Source organism: Anomaloglossus baeobatrachus, unplaced genomic scaffold (genome assembly GCF_048569485.1).
Source record: "Anomaloglossus baeobatrachus isolate aAnoBae1 unplaced genomic scaffold, aAnoBae1.hap1 Scaffold_3359, whole genome shotgun sequence".
Lineage (NCBI taxonomy): Eukaryota > Metazoa > Chordata > Amphibia > Anura > Aromobatidae > Anomaloglossus > Anomaloglossus baeobatrachus.
The window spans coordinates 59,751-82,648 of NW_027442735.1; the positions used below are offsets into that span (position 1 = coordinate 59,751).

The window sequence follows — 22,898 nt, forward strand, 5'->3', positions numbered from 1 at the left end:
TTGGACATTCTAAAAGAGAGGTCATGATAGACATTGAGCTTCTGAGCTCAATTGGGGAAAGTCATGGGTGATGAATGTTTGCAACCTACTGCGAAGCCTCATACCGCAATATAAGGAACGTCAAATACTAAGAAAGGGCGGCCTATGAAAGAATTACTACTTTCAATAAGTACACTTAAACGGCTAATTGGGAATAGAAAAACTGTAAAAAGCCCTCTGAGAAAGCCCCCCTCTAACCTTTGATAGTAAGCTTTTCTGTAGTCTGCCTGTTGATGTATTTTCCGTTTGAACTGTGCACAACATGAAGAGACGGAACACTGGCGGCTTGTCACAATGCCCCCCGATGACATCACAATAGCGCTGCTGCCTAGAAAACAAGCTGCGCAGAAGAAGTTGTTCTTTGGGTGGGAGGGTGGGCTAGTGGAAGGAGGGGGCAATCTCTTTTTTTCCCGGGTGGTAGGGGGATGACAGGAGAAGGGAAGCGGGTGGTGAGAAAGGTACAGAGGGCAGGGTTTGGGGGCTGGGAAGGAAAGGGAAAAGATTAGGGTTTGGGGATGATGAAAGGGCTTTCTACGGGTAAGGATGGCAAAGGGTGGCAGTGACGGAAAGTCAGGCAACCTGTCCTGTCCGTCTTTTTGTATCGTGAATTGGAAAGACTGCAAGGGGGAGGGGAGTTGCTTGCGCCCTAAAGGAGGAGTTATTCAGATTCATTGCAGTGGGCGGCGGCTGCAAAACGCACCATTCTTCTTGTTTTGGCTCTGCAAAGCAGCCTTTTCAAGGGTTGGCTTGGGTGACAAAATGTCTTGTGTAGGCGTGGGTTTGTCTCCCTCTCGCTCTCTCTCCCTAAGATGTGTCCGGCATAGGCCAGGGTGCCACTCGAGGCCCAAACCAATTCTGGTTATCGCTTCTCGGCCTTTTGGCTAAGATCAAGTGTAGTATCTGTTCTTATCAGAACAAACTGAGCTAGCTACACTTGACGAGATACGATCAGGGAGACGAGCTCCGAAGCCCAGCCGAGACCGGAAGAGGGAGATCGGACGGAAGAAGAGCTTGGCAGAAAGAAGCAAGAAGACGAAGGCTCGGAGAAGACTTGGGGAGACCAGAGGAACTTCGAGGAGGAACACAGCGGGAGAAGACACCCGGAGAAGAATCCAAGATCCAGCTCCGGGAACTCAAGCAGGAACCAGCCATGGCAAGCAAGCCAGAGAAGGCAGCCAAGAAGGCTCAGGACCCAGGGACCTCCAGGAAGGCTCATCCAGAGGCTTCTTCGGCCCAAGAGGCCCCTACCTCCGACGCCAGCCAGCCGGAGGGAGCCCGGACGCCGCCTGAAAAGGCTCCAACCCTGGAGCCTTGGATGCGGCAGACGGTCGCCCTGAAGCTAAAGGCGGTGGATGGTAGGTTGCCGGACATGTCCAGCGACGTGTTCTGCAAGAAGATGATTCTGGATCAGGGCTTCTCCAGGGCGGAAACCCTGAGTGTCCAGACCTTCATGACTGGCATTTTTCTGGTAACCTTTGCCACGGTGAATGCCTGCAGGAGATACTGGGAGGCGATGAACGCAGCGATGCCGGACTCCCCTTTTCATTCTTTTTTAGGATCCTGTCCTATACAGAGGGATGAGAAGAGGATCACGGTCTCCATGCGGAACCCGCACACCCCAGGAAGAGACATCTCCACGTTCCTGGGACGTCTCTGCACAGTGGTGAGGGAGCCATCCCACATCCTTAACGGCAACGGATTCTGGACGGGTAAGTGGTCAGTAACTGTTCGACTCTACAGGGAACCAGCATCCGAGGATGGTCTCCAGCACCTGCCCCCGACATTCTCTCTGGGAAACTCCTTTGGTCTCATCTACTACCCGGACATGCCACACAACTGCAGGAAATGTGGCGGGAAAGGGCATTCGATGAAGACCTGCAAGGAGGACGCCTGCAGGGTTTGCCGGGTGACGGGACACAGCTCCAAGGACTGCCCAAAGAAGAAGACTTGCAACCTATGTGGACAGGCGGACCACCTTTACAAGGACTGCCCACAGCGGGAGAAATCCTGGGCAAGGGTTGCCGCGGTGACCCAGTATCGGGTAGTCACAGCTTCGTCGACCAAGGCAGCTACGACCAAGGCCACAGAGGCCAAGGACAAGGCGGCCAAGAACCCGGCGACCGTGGCTCCAGCCGATGCCCCAGCAGCCACGGAGTCCAGGAAAAAGGGTAAGAAAACTGTTGCCCCCTCCCTGGTCCCCCCCCCTGTCACCCCTGTCCAAACCCCTCCCCCCCCGGCCAACCCTACTGAGGATTCCACTACCTCCACCTCATTTCCCTACTCCTCAGTTGGTCTCCTCACCCCCCCCCCAAAGCCCACTCTCCCTCCCCAGACCATGAGAGCAGAGGACCTCAGCACTCTTGCACTTTTCACCGAGGAGGATTTTCCAGCTCTTGTCTCCTCAGGTACAGGCCAAAGGAAAAGGAAGGTGGAAGATAGTCCTGTCGCAGAACCTTCCAAGCTGTTCATTGTGGATCCCAATCCACCCCAGGAAGAGGAGGATGGCCTCCTCCCAGAACCGGACGTGTTGGAGCAGATGGTGGAGTCCCTTGTGGCCGAAGAAGAAATGGAGGAGTCGGAAGCCACGGAGGCACCATCCCTGCTCGATCAGCTAGAAGAAGAGGGTCTGCTGGAGATACCCTTACCAGCAGGTGCCAAAGAGGAAGAACCGCCCGACCGGAGTGGTAACTAAGGCACACCGCCTGCGCTAACTTTCTCTTTCCTCCAATGACTGCTAACATTAACACCTTTTCCATTAATGTTAGGAGCATCAGAGACAAGTTCCGACGCCAGACAATTTTTGCGTTCCTTAACACTCAGTCTAGTGATGTATTTTTCCTGCAGGAATGCTCCCTTCCCTCCTCTAGGTCCTTCAACCATCTGGCCAGGGAGTGGACCCATGGCCCATCCTACTGGTCCGGCGGAGGCGACTGTAGGTCCGCGGGGGTCGCCGTGCTGATCAGGGGAAGCGCCTTCACATTGGACTCTGTTCAGGAAATCGTCTGCGGCAGGTTACTGCTCGTGGATGGCACCTGGGCGGGAGAACCTGTCAGGTTCATCAATGTGTACGCTTCTCCTGTGAAGAGCGATCGACTGGAGCTCCTCCAAGCCCTGCGCCCTCAGCTCGCTACCGCCAGGACGGTAGTGATGGCCGGGGATTTCAACTGCCCGATTGAGGAGGATGGACGCAGTTCTGGAACGGCTGCCAAGTTGGACGTCACATCCAAACTGCTCATTGAGATGGTGACCGAAGCCTCTCTTGTGGACGTTGTTGGCTCCATCGGACACGGATCCGTGAACTATTCATGGTGCCGATCCGATGGCTCGCTGCGTTCCAGGATTGACTTTGTGTTTACCTCTCGGGCGGTTGGGCGGAGTGGGCACTCGATGGTCCCCTGCTTCTTCTCTGACCACAGAGCCATTCACTTTCAAGGTGTGCTGGGCCATGGCTTCCCCATTGGCCCGGGCTCCTGGAAGCTGAACTGCTCTCTGCTGGAAAAGGGTGAGATTCTGGAGGAGCTTAGAGCTGCCTACTCCACGTGGCGGGCCTACAAGGCGGGCTTCCAGTCTGTTTCTGACTGGTGGGAATACGTTAAACTCGAGTTCCGTTTCTTCTTTCAGGCAAAGAGTCAACAACAGGCGGGTCTGAAGAGGAGGGACTTCAGGAGACTCCAGCGTGAGCTGCGTTCCCTGCAGGACCTTCTTCGATGCGGCTGGGACGTGAGAGAGGAGCTGGAGGAGACTAAGAGGAGCCTGAAAAGGCACTTCGAGGAGGAGTCCGAGCGAATTGTCTTCCGTTCCAAAGTGGAGAACCTGGAGAAGGGTGAGAAATGTAACTCGTTCTTTTTCAGGAAACTCCACGCCGGTCACACGCCCATGAATGAACTACGAGACGAGAGTGGCAGCATGCGACGCGGGAAAGAGAACGTGATGAAGGTCGTCAGCGACTTCTACAGCGAACTCTACGCCCGCAAGACTACTGACCCCGAGGCCGCCGATAAGTTCCTGTCAGGTATCACTAACCATCTTGACCCTGCAGACGCGGCGGCCATGGATGTTCCTCTGACGGTGGACGAGCTGCTCTCGGCCGCCAAATCCTTTAGTTCTGGCAGGACACCGGGCAGTGACGGCCTCCCAGCAGAGCTCTATGTAGCGCTGGGAGACCTAATCTGTCCGGACCTGTTAGGGCTGTATGAGGAGATGGTGGTGGAGGGCAGAATGCCTCCATCTCTGAGGGAAGGAATGGTCACGATCCTGTACAAGCGTAAAGGAGAGAGGTGCGACCTGAAGAATTGGCGTCCCATCACCCTTCTGAACGTCGACTACAAGATCCTGGCCAAGACGATGGCAACGAGATTGAAGACTGTTATCGGACGGATCATCCACCCGGATCAGACCTGCGGCATCCCCGGACGTCGCATCGCAGACAGCCTGGCTCTCATGCGGGACACGGTCGAGTACATCAAAGCCCGCCGGGTGCACGCAGCCCTGATCTCGTTGGATCAGGAAAAGGCCTTCGACCGTGTTTCCCATGAGTTCCTGGGCAAAGCTCTGCACAGGTTAGGTTTGGGTAACATGTTTTGCTTGTATGTCCAACTAATGTATTTTGATATTCACAGCTCGGTGTTGGTAAACGGCTGGAAGACTGACCCCTTCCCGGTCCTCTCAGGGGTCAGACAAGGCTGTCCTCTGTCACCTCTTCTTTTTGTTTGTGTTATAGAACTCTTTGCAGAGGCTATCCGGCGGAATGGAGAGATCAGAGGGATCACCGCACCAGGACCAGAACGCTTCGAGGTCAAGTGCTCGCTCTACATGGACGACGTGACCGTCTTCTGCGCGGACCGGCGCTCAGTCGACACCCTCGTCCAGACCTGTGAGACCTTCGGACGGGCTTCGGGAGCCAAAGTCAACTGCGGGAAGTCGGAAGCCATGCTCTTCGGGGACTGGCAGCCGGCCTCTTCCGCCCCCTTCCCTTTCAGCATCCAGCCGGATTTCATCAAGGTTCTTGGAGTCTGGTTCGGGAAGGAAGGAGCAGCCCTCAAGTCCTGGGAGGAACGCTTGACCAAGATCACCCAACGGATCAGTCTGTGGAGCCTCAGACGCCTCACCTGTGAGGGCAAAGCACTGGTCCTGCGTAACGAGGTACTGCCCGTGCTGCAGTACACGGCCCAGGCCTGGCCCCCCCTTGCCACCGTGTGCAGGGCCATTACCAGGACGGTGTTTCGTTTTGTCTGGGGATCCAAGATGGACAGAGTAAAGCGGAGCATCATGTACAAGGATCCTCGCAAGGGTGGGAAGGGCGTACCCGATATCCCCACCCTCCTGCGATCCTCCTTCGTATGTGACTGCGTTCGCCGAACTCTGCGAGTCAAGAGAGGTTCCGCGGGTGGGTCCATGTCTCGCTTCTTCCTGCTCCCCCTTTGGAGACGGTTAGGCTGGGACAAGTGGGACAGCTCCTTCCCCTACAACTGGACGGCGCCATGGTTCTACGGAGACGTGGTTCGGTTTGTGAGGGAACACCAACTGGAGGGACTCAAGCCTGATTTGTGGAAGCCAAAGACTATCCACAAACTCATCAGAGCCAAGGACGAAATGGAGAACATTCCAGGACTTCATCACGACACACTGGAGACTGTTTGGACAAACGTGTCATCGGCTGGATTGACCAACGGGCACAAGGACTTGTCATGGATGGCGATACAGGGCGGACTGCCCGTCCGGTCATTCATGCACGCCCGGAACCTGTGCAAAACCCGGTACTGCCCAAGGTGCCCCTTCGTGGAGGAAACATCGCTGCACGCCTTTTGGGACTGCCGTTTCGCACAGCGCCTGTTGGTTGCCCTGGAGGATGACCTGAGGAACTCCGTCCCCAGAGGGAGCCTATCGTACCATTCCGTACTTTATGGACTCTTCCCTGGGACTCACACCGTTGGAGCCATCCAGGAGGCTTGGCGCCTTATGAACTGCTTTAAGGACGCTATTTGGGTCGCCAGGAACCGGCTCATCTTGAAGAGGGAGAGGATGTCTATCCAGGATTGCCGCAGGCTGATCCACAGCCTGCTCAGAGACTATTCCATCATGGACAGTCCGGACGACAGCGCCGAGGAGGAGGTTTAGACCTCTTCCATGCCCCCTCCCTCCTTTTCCCGTTATGTGCGTCTTTCAATAAAGCTTCGGGCCTGTGATTTCCCCACCCTATCCCCCTTTTCCCCTACCCCCATCCCCCAATCGCCGGTTCGTCGTTATTTATTGTCTAACTTTTTCTTTCAGCTTGAGTGTTATGGATAAGCATAGAAGCGTGATGTATAGTTTAGTGCGTCGTACTCTATGGCTATGTAAGAAGGATTGTATATTTCTGTGTGTACGGGGCTGCGGCACTGTACACGGTTTGTTACCTTTTTGTGAGTAGTGCATGATAATAAAGATGCTGTTAAATCAAAAATCTGTTCTTATCAGTTTAATATCTGATACGTCCCCTATCTGGGGACCATATATTAAATGGATTTTTAGAACAGGGAGATGGAAAAAGAGCTTGCTCTGTCCACTCCACGCATTGACCTGGTATTGCAGTACCTCCAGGAACGGTGCACCCCTTCTTAACCCAGTTTCCAAAAGCAGAACTCAATTCACCTGATTCATATTAGCCCGATTTAATGAATTGGAAGAAAGCATACGTCTTCATATGCACCTCAATTTGGCCCATTCACTTTTCACACTTCCTCCTTTTGTTTTTTATCTTTCACACTTTTGACTTTCTTTATTCATCCAAATAGCAAACTCATCACCACTCAACCTGACCAACTCGGCTATGTCCCCGTGCTGCAGTTCTCTGTCTTATCTAGATCATTTGCAATTGAATGGAATAGATCCCTTTTGGACAAAGTGGATTCACCTGCTGCTGCAGTGACCACAGGTGTGATAACATCTAGAATTGGCATCTGGTGCGATCTCTCCGCTTCCACTCCAAAGAAAGTTACCTGTTTATTCCTATCATGCATTGGTTTTTGGGGTTTTCTTTGAGTAATGATGATCTCTTTAGTAGTCTGTTGGCGCCCTCTCCTGGAGGAATAGTTTGCTTGCTCTTGGACATTCTAAAAGAGAGGTCATGATAGACATTGAGCTTCTGAGCTCAATTGGGGAAAGTCATGGGTGATGAATGTTTGCAACCTACTGCGAAGCCTCATACCGCAATATAAGGAACGTCAAATACTAAGAAAGGGCGGCCTATGAAAGAATTACTACTTTCAATAAGTACACTTAAACGGCTAATTGGGAATAGAAAAACTGTAAAAAGCCCTCTGAGAAAGCCCCCCTCTAACCTTTGATAGTAAGCTTTTCTGTAGTCTGCCTGTTGATGTATTTTCCGTTTGAACTGTGCACAACATGAAGAGACGGAACACTGGCGGCTTGTCACAATGCCCCCCGATGACATCACAATAGCGCTGCTGCCTAGAAAACAAGCTGCGCAGAAGAAGTTGTTCTTTGGGTGGGAGGGTGGGCTAGTGGAAGGAGGGGGCAATCTCTTTTTTTCCCGGGTGGTAGGGGGATGACAGGAGAAGGGAAGCGGGTGGTGAGAAAGGTACAGAGGGCAGGGTTTGGGGGCTGGGAAGGAAAGGGAAAAGATTAGGGTTTGGGGATGATGAAAGGGCTTTCTACGGGTAAGGATGGCAAAGGGTGGCAGTGACGGAAAGTCAGGCAACCTGTCCTGTCCGTCTTTTTGTATCGTGAATTGGAAAGACTGCAAGGGGGAGGGGAGTTGCTTGCGCCCTAAAGGAGGAGTTATTCAGATTCATTGCAGTGGGCGGCGGCTGCAAAACGCACCATTCTTCTTGTTTTGGCTCTGCAAAGCAGCCTTTTCAAGGGTTGGCTTGGGTGACAAAATGTCTTGTGTAGGCGTGGGTTTGTCTCCCTCTCGCTCTCTCTCCCTAAGATGTGTCCGGCATAGGCCAGGGTGCCACTCGAGGCCCAAACCAATTCTGGTTATCGCTTCTCGGCCTTTTGGCTAAGATCAAGTGTAGTATCTGTGAGGCTCGGCAGATGCAATGCACACTGGAAGGTTGCGCTTGCTAGTACTCTTGATGTATAGTATATTCATCTAGAGGAAAACATGGCCCTACCAGGATCGAGGCTATTAGACTGAGTAAGTGTGGGGGCTATGGTGCAATGTGCCCCAGGACTGACGACCCTGGAGTGAGTCTGAGCTTGCTGGCTTGGGACCCCGGCGAGCCTTGGGCTCTGTAGCACACCGTACCTTGCCCTTTCATACTTTCTGAGCATATTGCTCTATCCCGGCCTTCTGGCTAGGAAGGGAAATTTTTATAATCATGGTCGGAGGTCCGTTCAGCTTTGGGCTGAGAAACCAACACCCGGTTGGAGGTCCGGGTCAGCTTCGGCTGAGAAACCAACACCCGGTTGGAGGTCTGGGTCAGCTTCGGCTGAGAAACCAACACCCGGTTGGAGGTCCGGGTCAGCTTCGGCTGAGAAACCAACACCCGGTTGGAGGTCCGGTTAGCCTTGGGCTGAGAAACCAACACCGGTTGATGGTCCGGGCAGTTTCGGCTGCGAAACCAACAACTAGTAGCTCTCTACTCCACTTGGGTAAGATGCCTGGGTGGACGCTGGGAGCAACGACAAGGCTCAACCAGGCTTCGGCTTGGGGGAGCACCGAAGATCCCTGACCCTTGCTGTGGCCTTCTGGCTCGGAGGGACGGGGTTGATTTTTGGGGACCCTCTCCTCACGGAGGGGTCCACACGAATCCTAGCCTTTGCACTGTTTTTGGTGTGACTTCGGTCATGCATTTTTTGCGGTGCTTTGGAAAGCTTCATTAAATCAAAAATCTGTTCTTATCAGTTTAATATCTGATACGTCCCCTATCTGGGGACCATATATTAAATGGATTTTTAGAACAGGGAGATGGAAAAAGAGCTTGCTCTGTCCACTCCACGCATTGACCTGGTATTGCAGTACCTCCAGGAACGGTGCACCCCTTCTTAACCCAGTTTCCAAAAGCAGAACTCAATTCACCTGATTCATATTAGCCCGATTTAATGAATTGGAAGAAAGCATACGTCTTCATATGCACCTCAATTTGGCCCATTCACTTTTCACACTTCCTCCTTTTGTTTTTTATCTTTCACACTTTTGACTTTCTTTATTCATCCAAATAGCAAACTCATCACCACTCAACCTGACCAACTCGGCTATGTCCCCGTGCTGCAGTTCTCTGTCTTATCTAGATCATTTGCAATTGAATGGAATAGATCCCTTTTGGACAAAGTGGATTCACCTGCTGCTGCAGTGACCACAGGTGTGATAACATCTAGAATTGGCATCTGGTGCGATCTCTCCGCTTCCACTCCAAAGAAAGTTACCTGTTTATTCCTATCATGCATTGGTTTTTGGGGTTTTCTTTGAGTAATGATGATCTCTTTAGTAGTCTGTTGGCGCCCTCTCCTGGAGGAATAGTTTGCTTGCTCTTGGACATTCTAAAAGAGAGGTCATGATAGACATTGAGCTTCTGAGCTCAATTGGGGAAAGTCATGGGTGATGAATGTTTGCAACCTACTGCGAAGCCTCATACCGCAATATAAGGAACGTCAAATACTAAGAAAGGGCGGCCTATGAAAGAATTACTACTTTCAATAAGTACACTTAAACGGCTAATTGGGAATAGAAAAACTGTAAAAAGCCCTCTGAGAAAGCCCCCCTCTAACCTTTGATAGTAAGCTTTTCTGTAGTCTGCCTGTTGATGTATTTTCCGTTTGAACTGTGCACAACATGAAGAGACGGAACACTGGCGGCTTGTCACAATGCCCCCCGATGACATCACAATAGCGCTGCTGCCTAGAAAACAAGCTGCGCAGAAGAAGTTGTTCTTTGGGTGGGAGGGTGGGCTAGTGGAAGGAGGGGGCAATCTCTTTTTTTCCCGGGTGGTAGGGGGATGACAGGAGAAGGGAAGCGGGTGGTGAGAAAGGTACAGAGGGCAGGGTTTGGGGGCTGGGAAGGAAAGGGAAAAGATTAGGGTTTGGGGATGATGAAAGGGCTTTCTACGGGTAAGGATGGCAAAGGGTGGCAGTGACGGAAAGTCAGGCAACCTGTCCTGTCCGTCTTTTTGTATCGTGAATTGGAAAGACTGCAAGGGGGAGGGGAGTTGCTTGCGCCCTAAAGGAGGAGTTATTCAGATTCATTGCAGTGGGCGGCGGCTGCAAAACGCACCATTCTTCTTGTTTTGGCTCTGCAAAGCAGCCTTTTCAAGGGTTGGCTTGGGTGACAAAATGTCTTGTGTAGGCGTGGGTTTGTCTCCCTCTCGCTCTCTCTCCCTAAGATGTGTCCGGCATAGGCCAGGGTGCCACTCGAGGCCCAAACCAATTCTGGTTATCGCTTCTCGGCCTTTTGGCTAAGATCAAGTGTAGTATCTGTTCTTATCAGTTTAATATCTGATACGTCCCCTATCTGGGGACCATATATTAAATGGATTTTTAGAACAGGGAGATGGAAAAAGAGCTTGCTCTGTCCACTCCACGCATTGACCTGGTATTGCAGTACCTCCAGGAACGGTGCACCCCTTCTTAACCCAGTTTCCAAAAGCAGAACTCAATTCACCTGATTCATATTAGCCCGATTTAATGAATTGGAAGAAAGCATACGTCTTCATATGCACCTCAATTTGGCCCATTCACTTTTCACACTTCCTCCTTTTGTTTTTTATCTTTCACACTTTTGACTTTCTTTATTCATCCAAATAGCAAACTCATCACCACTCAACCTGACCAACTCGGCTATGTCCCCGTGCTGCAGTTCTCTGTCTTATCTAGATCATTTGCAATTGAATGGAATAGATCCCTTTTGGACAAAGTGGATTCACCTGCTGCTGCAGTGACCACAGGTGTGATAACATCTAGAATTGGCATCTGGTGCGATCTCTCCGCTTCCACTCCAAAGAAAGTTACCTGTTTATTCCTATCATGCATTGGTTTTTGGGGTTTTCTTTGAGTAATGATGATCTCTTTAGTAGTCTGTTGGCGCCCTCTCCTGGAGGAATAGTTTGCTTGCTCTTGGACATTCTAAAAGAGAGGTCATGATAGACATTGAGCTTCTGAGCTCAATTGGGGAAAGTCATGGGTGATGAATGTTTGCAACCTACTGCGAAGCCTCATACCGCAATATAAGGAACGTCAAATACTAAGAAAGGGCGGCCTATGAAAGAATTACTACTTTCAATAAGTACACTTAAACGGCTAATTGGGAATAGAAAAACTGTAAAAAGCCCTCTGAGAAAGCCCCCCTCTAACCTTTGATAGTAAGCTTTTCTGTAGTCTGCCTGTTGATGTATTTTCCGTTTGAACTGTGCACAACATGAAGAGACGGAACACTGGCGGCTTGTCACAATGCCCCCCGATGACATCACAATAGCGCTGCTGCCTAGAAAACAAGCTGCGCAGAAGAAGTTGTTCTTTGGGTGGGAGGGTGGGCTAGTGGAAGGAGGGGGCAATCTCTTTTTTTCCCGGGTGGTAGGGGGATGACAGGAGAAGGGAAGCGGGTGGTGAGAAAGGTACAGAGGGCAGGGTTTGGGGGCTGGGAAGGAAAGGGAAAAGATTAGGGTTTGGGGATGATGAAAGGGCTTTCTACGGGTAAGGATGGCAAAGGGTGGCAGTGACGGAAAGTCAGGCAACCTGTCCTGTCCGTCTTTTTGTATCGTGAATTGGAAAGACTGCAAGGGGGAGGGGAGTTGCTTGCGCCCTAAAGGAGGAGTTATTCAGATTCATTGCAGTGGGCGGCGGCTGCAAAACGCACCATTCTTCTTGTTTTGGCTCTGCAAAGCAGCCTTTTCAAGGGTTGGCTTGGGTGACAAAATGTCTTGTGTAGGCGTGGGTTTGTCTCCCTCTCGCTCTCTCTCCCTAAGATGTGTCCGGCATAGGCCAGGGTGCCACTCGAGGCCCAAACCAATTCTGGTTATCGCTTCTCGGCCTTTTGGCTAAGATCAAGTGTAGTATCTGTTCTTATCAGTTTAATATCTGATACGTCCCCTATCTGGGGACCATATATTAAATGGATTTTTAGAACAGGGAGATGGAAAAAGAGCTTGCTCTGTCCACTCCACGCATTGACCTGGTATTGCAGTACCTCCAGGAACGGTGCACCCCTTCTTAACCCAGTTTCCAAAAGCAGAACTCAATTCACCTGATTCATATTAGCCCGATTTAATGAATTGGAAGAAAGCATACGTCTTCATATGCACCTCAATTTGGCCCATTCACTTTTCACACTTCCTCCTTTTGTTTTTTATCTTTCACACTTTTGACTTTCTTTATTCATCCAAATAGCAAACTCATCACCACTCAACCTGACCAACTCGGCTATGTCCCCGTGCTGCAGTTCTCTGTCTTATCTAGATCATTTGCAATTGAATGGAATAGATCCCTTTTGGACAAAGTGGATTCACCTGCTGCTGCAGTGACCACAGGTGTGATAACATCTAGAATTGGCATCTGGTGCGATCTCTCCGCTTCCACTCCAAAGAAAGTTACCTGTTTATTCCTATCATGCATTGGTTTTTGGGGTTTTCTTTGAGTAATGATGATCTCTTTAGTAGTCTGTTGGCGCCCTCTCCTGGAGGAATAGTTTGCTTGCTCTTGGACATTCTAAAAGAGAGGTCATGATAGACATTGAGCTTCTGAGCTCAATTGGGGAAAGTCATGGGTGATGAATGTTTGCAACCTACTGCGAAGCCTCATACCGCAATATAAGGAACGTCAAATACTAAGAAAGGGCGGCCTATGAAAGAATTACTACTTTCAATAAGTACACTTAAACGGCTAATTGGGAATAGAAAAACTGTAAAAAGCCCTCTGAGAAAGCCCCCCTCTAACCTTTGATAGTAAGCTTTTCTGTAGTCTGCCTGTTGATGTATTTTCCGTTTGAACTGTGCACAACATGAAGAGACGGAACACTGGCGGCTTGTCACAATGCCCCCCGATGACATCACAATAGCGCTGCTGCCTAGAAAACAAGCTGCGCAGAAGAAGTTGTTCTTTGGGTGGGAGGGTGGGCTAGTGGAAGGAGGGGGCAATCTCTTTTTTTCCCGGGTGGTAGGGGGATGACAGGAGAAGGGAAGCGGGTGGTGAGAAAGGTACAGAGGGCAGGGTTTGGGGGCTGGGAAGGAAAGGGAAAAGATTAGGGTTTGGGGATGATGAAAGGGCTTTCTACGGGTAAGGATGGCAAAGGGTGGCAGTGACGGAAAGTCAGGCAACCTGTCCTGTCCGTCTTTTTGTATCGTGAATTGGAAAGACTGCAAGGGGGAGGGGAGTTGCTTGCGCCCTAAAGGAGGAGTTATTCAGATTCATTGCAGTGGGCGGCGGCTGCAAAACGCACCATTCTTCTTGTTTTGGCTCTGCAAAGCAGCCTTTTCAAGGGTTGGCTTGGGTGACAAAATGTCTTGTGTAGGCGTGGGTTTGTCTCCCTCTCGCTCTCTCTCCCTAAGATGTGTCCGGCATAGGCCAGGGTGCCACTCGAGGCCCAAACCAATTCTGGTTATCGCTTCTCGGCCTTTTGGCTAAGATCAAGTGTAGTGTTGTTCGAAGAGGTGGTTTAAGCTCCAGGCCACCTTAGTACAATGATACAATGCACACTGGAAGGTTGCGCTTGCTAGTACTCTGGGTGAATAGTATATTCATCTAGTGGAAAACATGGCCCTACCAGGATCGAGGCTATTAGACTGAGTAAGGGTGGGGGGCTATGGTACAACGTGCCCCAGGACTGACGACCCTGGAGTGAGTCTGAGCTTGCTGGCTTGGGACCCCGGCAAGCCTTGGGCTCTGTAGCACACCGTACCTTGCCTTTTCATACTTTTTGAGCATATTACCCTATCCCGGCCTTCTGGCTAGGAAGGGAAATTTTTATAATCCCGGTCGGAGGTCTGGTCAGCTTTGGGCTGAGAAACTAACACCCGGTTGGAGGTCCGGGTCAGCTTCGGCTGAGAAACCAACACCCGGTTGGAGGTCTGGGTCAGCTTCGGCTGAGAAACCAACACCCGGTTGGAGGTCCGGTTAGCCTTGGGCTGAGAAACCAACACCGGTTGACGGTCCGGGCAGTTTCGGCTGCGAAACCAACAACTAGTAGCTCTCTACTCCACTTGGGTAAGATGCCTGGGTGGACGCTGGGAGCAACGACAAGGCTCAACCGGGCTTCGGCTTGGGGGAGCACCGAAGATCCCTGACCCTTGCTGTGGCCTTCTGGCTCGGAGGGACGGGGTTGATTTTTGGGGACCCTCTCCTCACGGTGGGGTCCACACGAATCCTAGCCTTTGCACTGTTTTTGGTGTGACTTCGGTCATGCATTTTTTGTGGTGCTTTGGAAAGCTTCATTAAATCAAATCTGTTCTTATCAGTTTAATATCTGATACGTCCCCTATCTGGGGACCATATATTAAATGGATTTTTAGAACAGGGAGATGGAAAAAGAGCTTGCTCTGTCCACTCCACGCATTGACCTGGTATTGCAGTACCTCCAGGAACGGTGCACCCCTTCTTAACCCAGTTTCCAAAAGCAGAACTCAATTCACCTGATTCATATTAGCCCGATTTAATGAATTGGAAGAAAGCATACGTCTTCATATGCACCTCAATTTGGCCCATTCACTTTTCACACTTCCTCCTTTTGTTTTTTATCTTTCACACTTTTGACTTTCTTTATTCATCCAAATAGCAAACTCATCACCACTCAACCTGACCAACTCGGCTATGTCCCCGTGCTGCAGTTCTCTGTCTTATCTAGATCATTTGCAATTGAATGGAATAGATCCCTTTTGGACAAAGTGGATTCACCTGCTGCTGCAGTGACCACAGGTGTGATAACATCTAGAATTGGCATCTGGTGCGATCTCTCCGCTTCCACTCCAAAGAAAGTTACCTGTTTATTCCTATCATGCATTGGTTTTTGGGGTTTTCTTTGAGTAATGATGATCTCTTTAGTAGTCTGTTGGCGCCCTCTCCTGGAGGAATAGTTTGCTTGCTCTTGGACATTCTAAAAGAGAGGTCATGATAGACATTGAGCTTCTGAGCTCAATTGGGGAAAGTCATGGGTGATGAATGTTTGCAACCTACTGCGAAGCCTCATACCGCAATATAAGGAACGTCAAATACTAAGAAAGGGCGGCCTATGAAAGAATTACTACTTTCAATAAGTACACTTAAACGGCTAATTGGGAATAGAAAAACTGTAAAAAGCCCTCTGAGAAAGCCCCCCTCTAACCTTTGATAGTAAGCTTTTCTGTAGTCTGCCTGTTGATGTATTTTCCGTTTGAACTGTGCACAACATGAAGAGACGGAACACTGGCGGCTTGTCACAATGCCCCCCGATGACATCACAATAGCGCTGCTGCCTAGAAAACAAGCTGCGCAGAAGAAGTTGTTCTTTGGGTGGGAGGGTGGGCTAGTGGAAGGAGGGGGCAATCTCTTTTTTTCCCGGGTGGTAGGGGGATGACAGGAGAAGGGAAGCGGGTGGTGAGAAAGGTACAGAGGGCAGGGTTTGGGGGCTGGGAAGGAAAGGGAAAAGATTAGGGTTTGGGGATGATGAAAGGGCTTTCTACGGGTAAGGATGGCAAAGGGTGGCAGTGACGGAAAGTCAGGCAACCTGTCCTGTCCGTCTTTTTGTATCGTGAATTGGAAAGACTGCAAGGGGGAGGGGAGTTGCTTGCGCCCTAAAGGAGGAGTTATTCAGATTCATTGCAGTGGGCGGCGGCTGCAAAACGCACCATTCTTCTTGTTTTGGCTCTGCAAAGCAGCCTTTTCAAGGGTTGGCTTGGGTGACAAAATGTCTTGTGTAGGCGTGGGTTTGTCTCCCTCTCGCTCTCTCTCCCTAAGATGTGTCCGGCATAGGCCAGGGTGCCACTCGAGGCCCAAACCAATTCTGGTTATCGCTTCTCGGCCTTTTGGCTAAGATCAAGTGTAGTATCTGTTCTTATCAGTTTAATATCTGATACGTCCCCTATCTGGGGACCATATATTAAATGGATTTTTAGAACAGGGAGATGGAAAAAGAGCTTGCTCTGTCCACTCCACGCATTGACCTGGTATTGCAGTACCTCCAGGAACGGTGCACCCCTTCTTAACCCAGTTTCCAAAAGCAGAACTCAATTCACCTGATTCATATTAGCCCGATTTAATGAATTGGAAGAAAGCATACGTCTTCATATGCACCTCAATTTGGCCCATTCACTTTTCACACTTCCTCCTTTTGTTTTTTATCTTTCACACTTTTGACTTTCTTTATTCATCCAAATAGCAAACTCATCACCACTCAACCTGACCAACTCGGCTATGTCCCCGTGCTGCAGTTCTCTGTCTTATCTAGATCATTTGCAATTGAATGGAATAGATCCCTTTTGGACAAAGTGGATTCACCTGCTGCTGCAGTGACCACAGGTGTGATAACATCTAGAATTGGCATCTGGTGCGATCTCTCCGCTTCCACTCCAAAGAAAGTTACCTGTTTATTCCTATCATGCATTGGTTTTTGGGGTTTTCTTTGAGTAATGATGATCTCTTTAGTAGTCTGTTGGCGCCCTCTCCTGGAGGAATAGTTTGCTTGCTCTTGGACATTCTAAAAGAGAGGTCATGATAGACATTGAGCTTCTGAGCTCAATTGGGGAAAGTCATGGGTGATGAATGTTTGCAACCTACTGCGAAGCCTCATACCGCAATATAAGGAACGTCAAATACTAAGAAAGGGCGGCCTATGAAAGAATTACTACTTTCAATAAGTACACTTAAACGGCTAATTGGGAATAGAAAAACTGTAAAAAGCCCTCTGAGAAAGCCCCCCTCTAACCTTTGATAGTAAGCTTTTCTGTAGTCTGCCTGTTGATGTATTTTCCGTTTGAACTGTGCACAACATGAAGAGACGGAACACTGGCGGCTTGTCACAATGCCCCCCGATGACATCACAATAGCGCTGCTGCCTAGAAAACAAGCTGCGCAGAAGAAGTTGTTCTTTGGGTGGGAGGGTGGGCTAGTGGAAGGAGGGGGCAATCTCTTTTTTTCCCGGGTGGTAGGGGGATGACAGGAGAAGGGAAGCGGGTGGTGAGAAAGGTACAGAGGGCAGGGTTTGGGGGCTGGGAAGGAAAGGGAAAAGATTAGGGTTTGGGGATGATGAAAGGGCTTTCTACGGGTAAGGATGGCAAAGGGTGGCAGTGACGGAAAGTCAGGCAACCTGTCCTGTCCGTCTTTTTGTATCGTGAATTGGAAAGACTGCAAGGGGGAGGGGAGTTGCTTGCGCCCTAAAGGAGGAGTTATTCAGATTCATTGCAGTGGGCGGCGGCTGCAAAACGCACCATTCTTCTTGTTTTGGCTCTGCAAAGCAGCCTTTTCAAGGGTTGGCTTGGGTGACAAAATGTCTTGTGTAGGCGTGGGTTTGTCTCCCTCTCGCTCTCTCTCCCTAAGATGTGTCCGGCATAGGCCAGGGTGCCACTCGAGGCCCAAACCAATTCTGGTTATCGCTTCTCGGCCTTTTGGCTAAGATCAAGTGTAGTATCTGTTCTTATCAGTTTAATATCTGATACGTCCCCTATCTGGGGACCATATATTAAATGGATTTTTAGAACAGGGAGATGGAAAAAGAGCTTGCTCTGTCCACTCCACGCATTGACCTGGTATTGCAGTACCTCCAGGAACGGTGCACCCCTTCTTAACCCAGTTTCCAAAAGCAGAACTCAATTCACCTGATTCATATTAGCCCGATTTAATGAATTGGAAGAAAGCATACGTCTTCATATGCACCTCAATTTGGCCCATTCACTTTTCACACTTCCTCCTTTTGTTTTTTATCTTTCACACTTTTGACTTTCTTTATTCATCCAAATAGCAAACTCATCACCACTCAACCTGACCAACTCGGCTATGTCCCCGTGCTGCAGTTCTCTGTCTTATCTAGATCATTTGCAATTGAATGGAATAGATCCCTTTTGGACAAAGTGGATTCACCTGCTGCTGCAGTGACCACAGGTGTGATAACATCTAGAATTGGCATCTGGTGCGATCTCTCCGCTTCCACTCCAAAGAAAGTTACCTGTTTATTCCTATCATGCATTGGTTTTTGGGGTTTTCTTTGAGTAATGATGATCTCTTTAGTAGTCTGTTGGCGCCCTCTCCTGGAGGAATAGTTTGCTTGCTCTTGGACATTCTAAAAGAGAGGTCATGATAGACATTGAGCTTCTGAGCTCAATTGGGGAAAGTCATGGGTGATGAATGTTTGCAACCTACTGCGAAGCCTCATACCGCAATATAAGGAACGTCAAATACTAAGAAAGGGCGGCCTATGAAAGAATTACTACTTTCAATAAGTACACTTAAACGGCTAATTGGGAATAGAAAAACTGTAAAAAGCCCTCTGAGAAAGCCCCCCTCTAACCTTTGATAGTAAGCTTTTCTGTAGTCTGCCTGTTGATGTATTTTCCGTTTGAACTGTGCACAACATGAAGAGACGGAACACTGGCGGCTTGTCACAATGCCCCCCGATGACATCACAATAGCGCTGCTGCCTAGAAAACAAGCTGCGCAGAAGAAGTTGTTCTTTGGGTGGGAGGGTGGGCTAGTGGAAGGAGGGGGCAATCTCTTTTTTTCCCGGGTGGTAGGGGGATGACAGGAGAAGGGAAGCGGGTGGTGAGAAAGGTACAGAGGGCAGGGTTTGGGGGCTGGGAAGGAAAGGGAAAAGATTAGGGTTTGGGGATGATGAAAGGGCTTTCTACGGGTAAGGATGGCAAAGGGTGGCAGTGACGGAAAGTCAGGCAACCTGTCCTGTCCGTCTTTTTGTATCGTGAATTGGAAAGACTGCAAGGGGGAGGGGAGTTGCTTGCGCCCTAAAGGAGGAGTTATTCAGATTCATTGCAGTGGGCGGCGGCTGCAAAACGCACCATTCTTCTTGTTTTGGCTCTGCAAAGCAGCCTTTTCAAGGGTTGGCTTGGGTGACAAAATGTCTTGTGTAGGCGTGGGTTTGTCTCCCTCTCGCTCTCTCTCCCTAAGATGTGTCCGGCATAGGCCAGGGTGCCACTCGAGGCCCAAACCAATTCTGGTTATCGCTTCTCGGCCTTTTGGCTAAGATCAAGTGTAGTATCTGTTCTTATCAGTTTAATATCTGATACGTCCCCTATCTGGGGACCATATATTAAATGGATTTTTAGAACAGGGAGATGGAAAAAGAGCTTGCTCTGTCCACTCCACGCATTGACCTGGTATTGCAGTACCTCCAGGAACGGTGCACCCCTTCTTAACCCAGTTTCCAAAAGCAGAACTCAATTCACCTGATTCATATTAGCCCGATTTAATGAATTGGAAGAAAGCATACGTCTTCATATGCACCTCAATTTGGCCCATTCACTTTTCACACTTCCTCCTTTTGTTTTTTATCTTTCACACTTTTGACTTTCTTTATTCATCCAAATAGCAAACTCATCACCACTCAACCTGACCAACTCGGCTATGTCCCCGTGCTGCAGTTCTCTGTCTTATCTAGATCATTTGCAATTGAATGGAATAGATCCCTTTTGGACAAAGTGGATTCACCTGCTGCTGCAGTGACCACAGGTGTGATAACATCTAGAATTGGCATCTGGTGCGATCTCTCCGCTTCCACTCCAAAGAAAGTTACCTGTTTATTCCTATCATGCATTGGTTTTTGGGGTTTTCTTTGAGTAATGATGATCTCTTTAGTAGTCTGTTGGCGCCCTCTCCTGGAGGAATAGTTTGCTTGCTCTTGGACATTCTAAAAGAGAGGTCATGATAGACATTGAGCTTCTGAGCTCAATTGGGGAAAGTCATGGGTGATGAATGTTTGCAACCTACTGCGAAGCCTCATACCGCAATATAAGGAACGTCAAATACTAAGAAAGGGCGGCCTATGAAAGAATTACTACTTTCAATAAGTACACTTAAACGGCTAATTGGGAATAGAAAAACTGTAAAAAGCCCTCTGAGAAAGCCCCCCTCTAACCTTTGATAGTAAGCTTTTCTGTAGTCTGCCTGTTGATGTATTTTCCGTTTGAACTGTGCACAACATGAAGAGACGGAACACTGGCGGCTTGTCACAATGCCCCCCGATGACATCACAATAGCGCTGCTGCCTAGAAAACAAGCTGCGCAGAAGAAGTTGTTCTTTGGGTGGGAGGGTGGGCTAGTGGAAGGAGGGGGCAATCTCTTTTTTTCCCGGGTGGTAGGGGGATGACAGGAGAAGGGAAGCGGGTGGTGAGAAAGGTACAGAGGGCAGGGTTTGGGGGCTGGGAAGGAAAGGGAAAAGATTAGGGTTTGGGGATGATGAAAGGGCTTTCTACGGGTAAGGATGGCAAAGGGTGGCAGTGACGGAAAGTCAGGCAACCTGTCCTGTCCGTCTTTTTGTATCGTGAATTGGAAAGACTGCAAGGGGGAGGGGAGTTGCTTGCGCCCTAAAGGAGGAGTTATTCAGATTCATTGCAGTGGGCGGCGGCTGCAAAACGCACCATTCTTCTTGTTTTGGCTCTGCAAAGCAGCCTTTTCAAGGGTTGGCTTGGGTGACAAAATGTCTTGTGTAGGCGTGGGTTTGTCTCCCTCTCGCTCTCTCTCCCTAAGATGTGTCCGGCATAGGCCAGGGTGCCACTCGAGGCCCAAACCAATTCTGGTTATCGCTTCTCGGCCTTTTGGCTAAGATCAAGTGTAGTATCTGTTCTTATCAGTTTAATATCTGATACGTCCCCTATCTGGGGACCATATATTAAATGGATTTTTAGAACAGGGAGATGGAAAAAGAGCTTGCTCTGTCCACTCCACGCATTGACCTGGTATTGCAGTACCTCCAGGAACGGTGCACCCCTTCTTAACCCAGTTTCCAAAAGCAGAACTCAATTCACCTGATTCATATTAGCCCGATTTAATGAATTGGAAGAAAGCATACGTCTTCATATGCACCTCAATTTGGCCCATTCACTTTTCACACTTCCTCCTTTTGTTTTTTATCTTTCACACTTTTGACTTTCTTTATTCATCCAAATAGCAAACTCATCACCACTCAACCTGACCAACTCGGCTATGTCCCCGTGCTGCAGTTCTCTGTCTTATCTAGATCATTTGCAATTGAATGGAATAGATCCCTTTTGGACAAAGTGGATTCACCTGCTGCTGCAGTGACCACAGGTGTGATAACATCTAGAATTGGCATCTGGTGCGATCTCTCCGCTTCCACTCCAAAGAAAGTTACCTGTTTATTCCTATCATGCATTGGTTTTTGGGGTTTTCTTTGAGTAATGATGATCTCTTTAGTAGTCTGTTGGCGCCCTCTCCTGGAGGAATAGTTTGCTTGCTCTTGGACATTCTAAAAGAGAGGTCATGATAGACATTGAGCTTCTGAGCTCAATTGGGGAAAGTCATGGGTGATGAATGTTTGCAACCTACTGCGAAGCCTCATACCGCAATATAAGGAACGTCAAATACTAAGAAAGGGCGGCCTATGAAAGAATTACTACTTTCAATAAGTACACTTAAACGGCTAATTGGGAATAGAAAAACTGTAAAAAGCCCTCTGAGAAAGCCCCCCTCTAACCTTTGATAGTAAGCTTTTCTGTAGTCTGCCTGTTGATGTATTTTCCGTTTGAACTGTGCACAACATGAAGAGACGGAACACTGGCGGCTTGTCACAATGCCCCCCGATGACATCACAATAGCGCTGCTGCCTAGAAAACAAGCTGCGCAGAAGAAGTTGTTCTTTGGGTGGGAGGGTGGGCTAGTGGAAGGAGGGGGCAATCTCTTTTTTTCCCGGGTGGTAGGGGGATGACAGGAGAAGGGAAGCGGGTGGTGAGAAAGGTACAGAGGGCAGGGTTTGGGGGCTGGGAAGGAAAGGGAAAAGATTAGGGTTTGGGGATGATGAAAGGGCTTTCTACGGGTAAGGATGGCAAAGGGTGGCAGTGACGGAAAGTCAGGCAACCTGTCCTGTCCGTCTTTTTGTATCGTGAATTGGAAAGACTGCAAGGGGGAGGGGAGTTGCTTGCGCCCTAAAGGAGGAGTTATTCAGATTCATTGCAGTGGGCGGCGGCTGCAAAACGCACCATTCTTCTTGTTTTGGCTCTGCAAAGCAGCCTTTTCAAGGGTTGGCTTGGGTGACAAAATGTCTTGTGTAGGCGTGGGTTTGTCTCCCTCTCGCTCTCTCTCCCTAAGATGTGTCCGGCATAGGCCAGGGTGCCACTCGAGGCCCAAACCAATTCTGGTTATCGCTTCTCGGCCTTTTGGCTAAGATCAAGTGTAGTTTGGGAGGGTACTACCTTGGTTGGTGCTGAAAGGTGCCAGGGTATTGCACAACTGCTGGCCTTGGGGGAGTGTGCATCGTAGGATGTCATAGCCCTCTTGTGACGGACAGTTACCTGGGCAACGAGAGGCGGTCACTTTATTATTTTCAAACTCATCCTTCAAAAAAAAAAAAAAAAAAAAAAAAAAAAAAAATCTGTTCTTATCAGTTTAATATCTGATACGTCCCCTATCTGGGGACCATATATTAAATGGATTTTTAGAACAGGGAGATGGAAAAAGAGCTTGCTCTGTCCACTCCACGCATTGACCTGGTATTGCAGTACCTCCAGGAACGGTGCACCCCTTCTTAACCCAGTTTCCAAAAGCAGAACTCAATTCACCTGATTCATATTAGCCCGATTTAATGAATTGGAAGAAAGCATACGTCTTCATATGCACCTCAATTTGGCCCATTCACTTTTCACACTTCCTCCTTTTGTTTTTTATCTTTCACACTTTTGACTTTCTTTATTCATCCAAATAGCAAACTCATCACCACTCAACCTGACCAACTCGGCTATGTCCCCGTGCTGCAGTTCTCTGTCTTATCTAGATCA

At 49.2% G+C, this 22,898-nt stretch overlaps 8 non-coding genes and 4 pseudogenes across 8 annotated transcripts; all 12 read left to right on the forward strand.

Moving 5' to 3' along the window:
• Positions 1-900: 900 nt before the first annotated feature.
• LOC142271250 (U2 spliceosomal RNA) lies at positions 901-990 on the forward strand (annotated as a pseudogene).
• Positions 991-6,430: 5,440 nt separating this feature from the next.
• Positions 6,431-6,634, forward strand: LOC142271241 (U2 spliceosomal RNA; annotated as a pseudogene).
• A 1,387-nt stretch (positions 6,635-8,021) lies between these two features.
• On the forward strand, positions 8,022-8,148 carry LOC142271251 (U2 spliceosomal RNA; annotated as a pseudogene).
• A 688-nt stretch (positions 8,149-8,836) lies between these two features.
• LOC142271242 (U2 spliceosomal RNA) lies at positions 8,837-9,029 on the forward strand. Its single transcript, XR_012736392.1, has one exon. It is a non-coding gene; the product is annotated as a U2 spliceosomal RNA (small nuclear RNA).
• Positions 9,030-10,416: 1,387 nt separating this feature from the next.
• Positions 10,417-10,607, forward strand: LOC142271231 (U2 spliceosomal RNA). The gene has a single exon (XR_012736383.1). It is a non-coding gene; the product is annotated as a U2 spliceosomal RNA (small nuclear RNA).
• Positions 10,608-11,994: 1,387 nt separating this feature from the next.
• Positions 11,995-12,185, forward strand: LOC142271232 (U2 spliceosomal RNA). The gene has a single exon (XR_012736384.1). It is a non-coding gene; the product is annotated as a U2 spliceosomal RNA (small nuclear RNA).
• Positions 12,186-14,370: 2,185 nt separating this feature from the next.
• On the forward strand, positions 14,371-14,565 carry LOC142271246 (U2 spliceosomal RNA). The gene has a single exon (XR_012736394.1). It is a non-coding gene; the product is annotated as a U2 spliceosomal RNA (small nuclear RNA).
• Positions 14,566-15,952: 1,387 nt separating this feature from the next.
• Positions 15,953-16,143, forward strand: LOC142271234 (U2 spliceosomal RNA). Its single transcript, XR_012736385.1, has one exon. It is a non-coding gene; the product is annotated as a U2 spliceosomal RNA (small nuclear RNA).
• Positions 16,144-17,530: 1,387 nt separating this feature from the next.
• LOC142271235 (U2 spliceosomal RNA) lies at positions 17,531-17,721 on the forward strand. Its single transcript, XR_012736386.1, has one exon. It is a non-coding gene; the product is annotated as a U2 spliceosomal RNA (small nuclear RNA).
• Positions 17,722-19,108: 1,387 nt separating this feature from the next.
• Positions 19,109-19,299, forward strand: LOC142271236 (U2 spliceosomal RNA). Its single transcript, XR_012736387.1, has one exon. It is a non-coding gene; the product is annotated as a U2 spliceosomal RNA (small nuclear RNA).
• Positions 19,300-20,686: 1,387 nt separating this feature from the next.
• LOC142271238 (U2 spliceosomal RNA) lies at positions 20,687-20,877 on the forward strand. The gene has a single exon (XR_012736389.1). It is a non-coding gene; the product is annotated as a U2 spliceosomal RNA (small nuclear RNA).
• Positions 20,878-22,440: 1,563 nt separating this feature from the next.
• LOC142271247 (U2 spliceosomal RNA) lies at positions 22,441-22,647 on the forward strand (annotated as a pseudogene).
• The last annotated feature ends 251 nt before the right edge of the window (positions 22,648-22,898 follow it).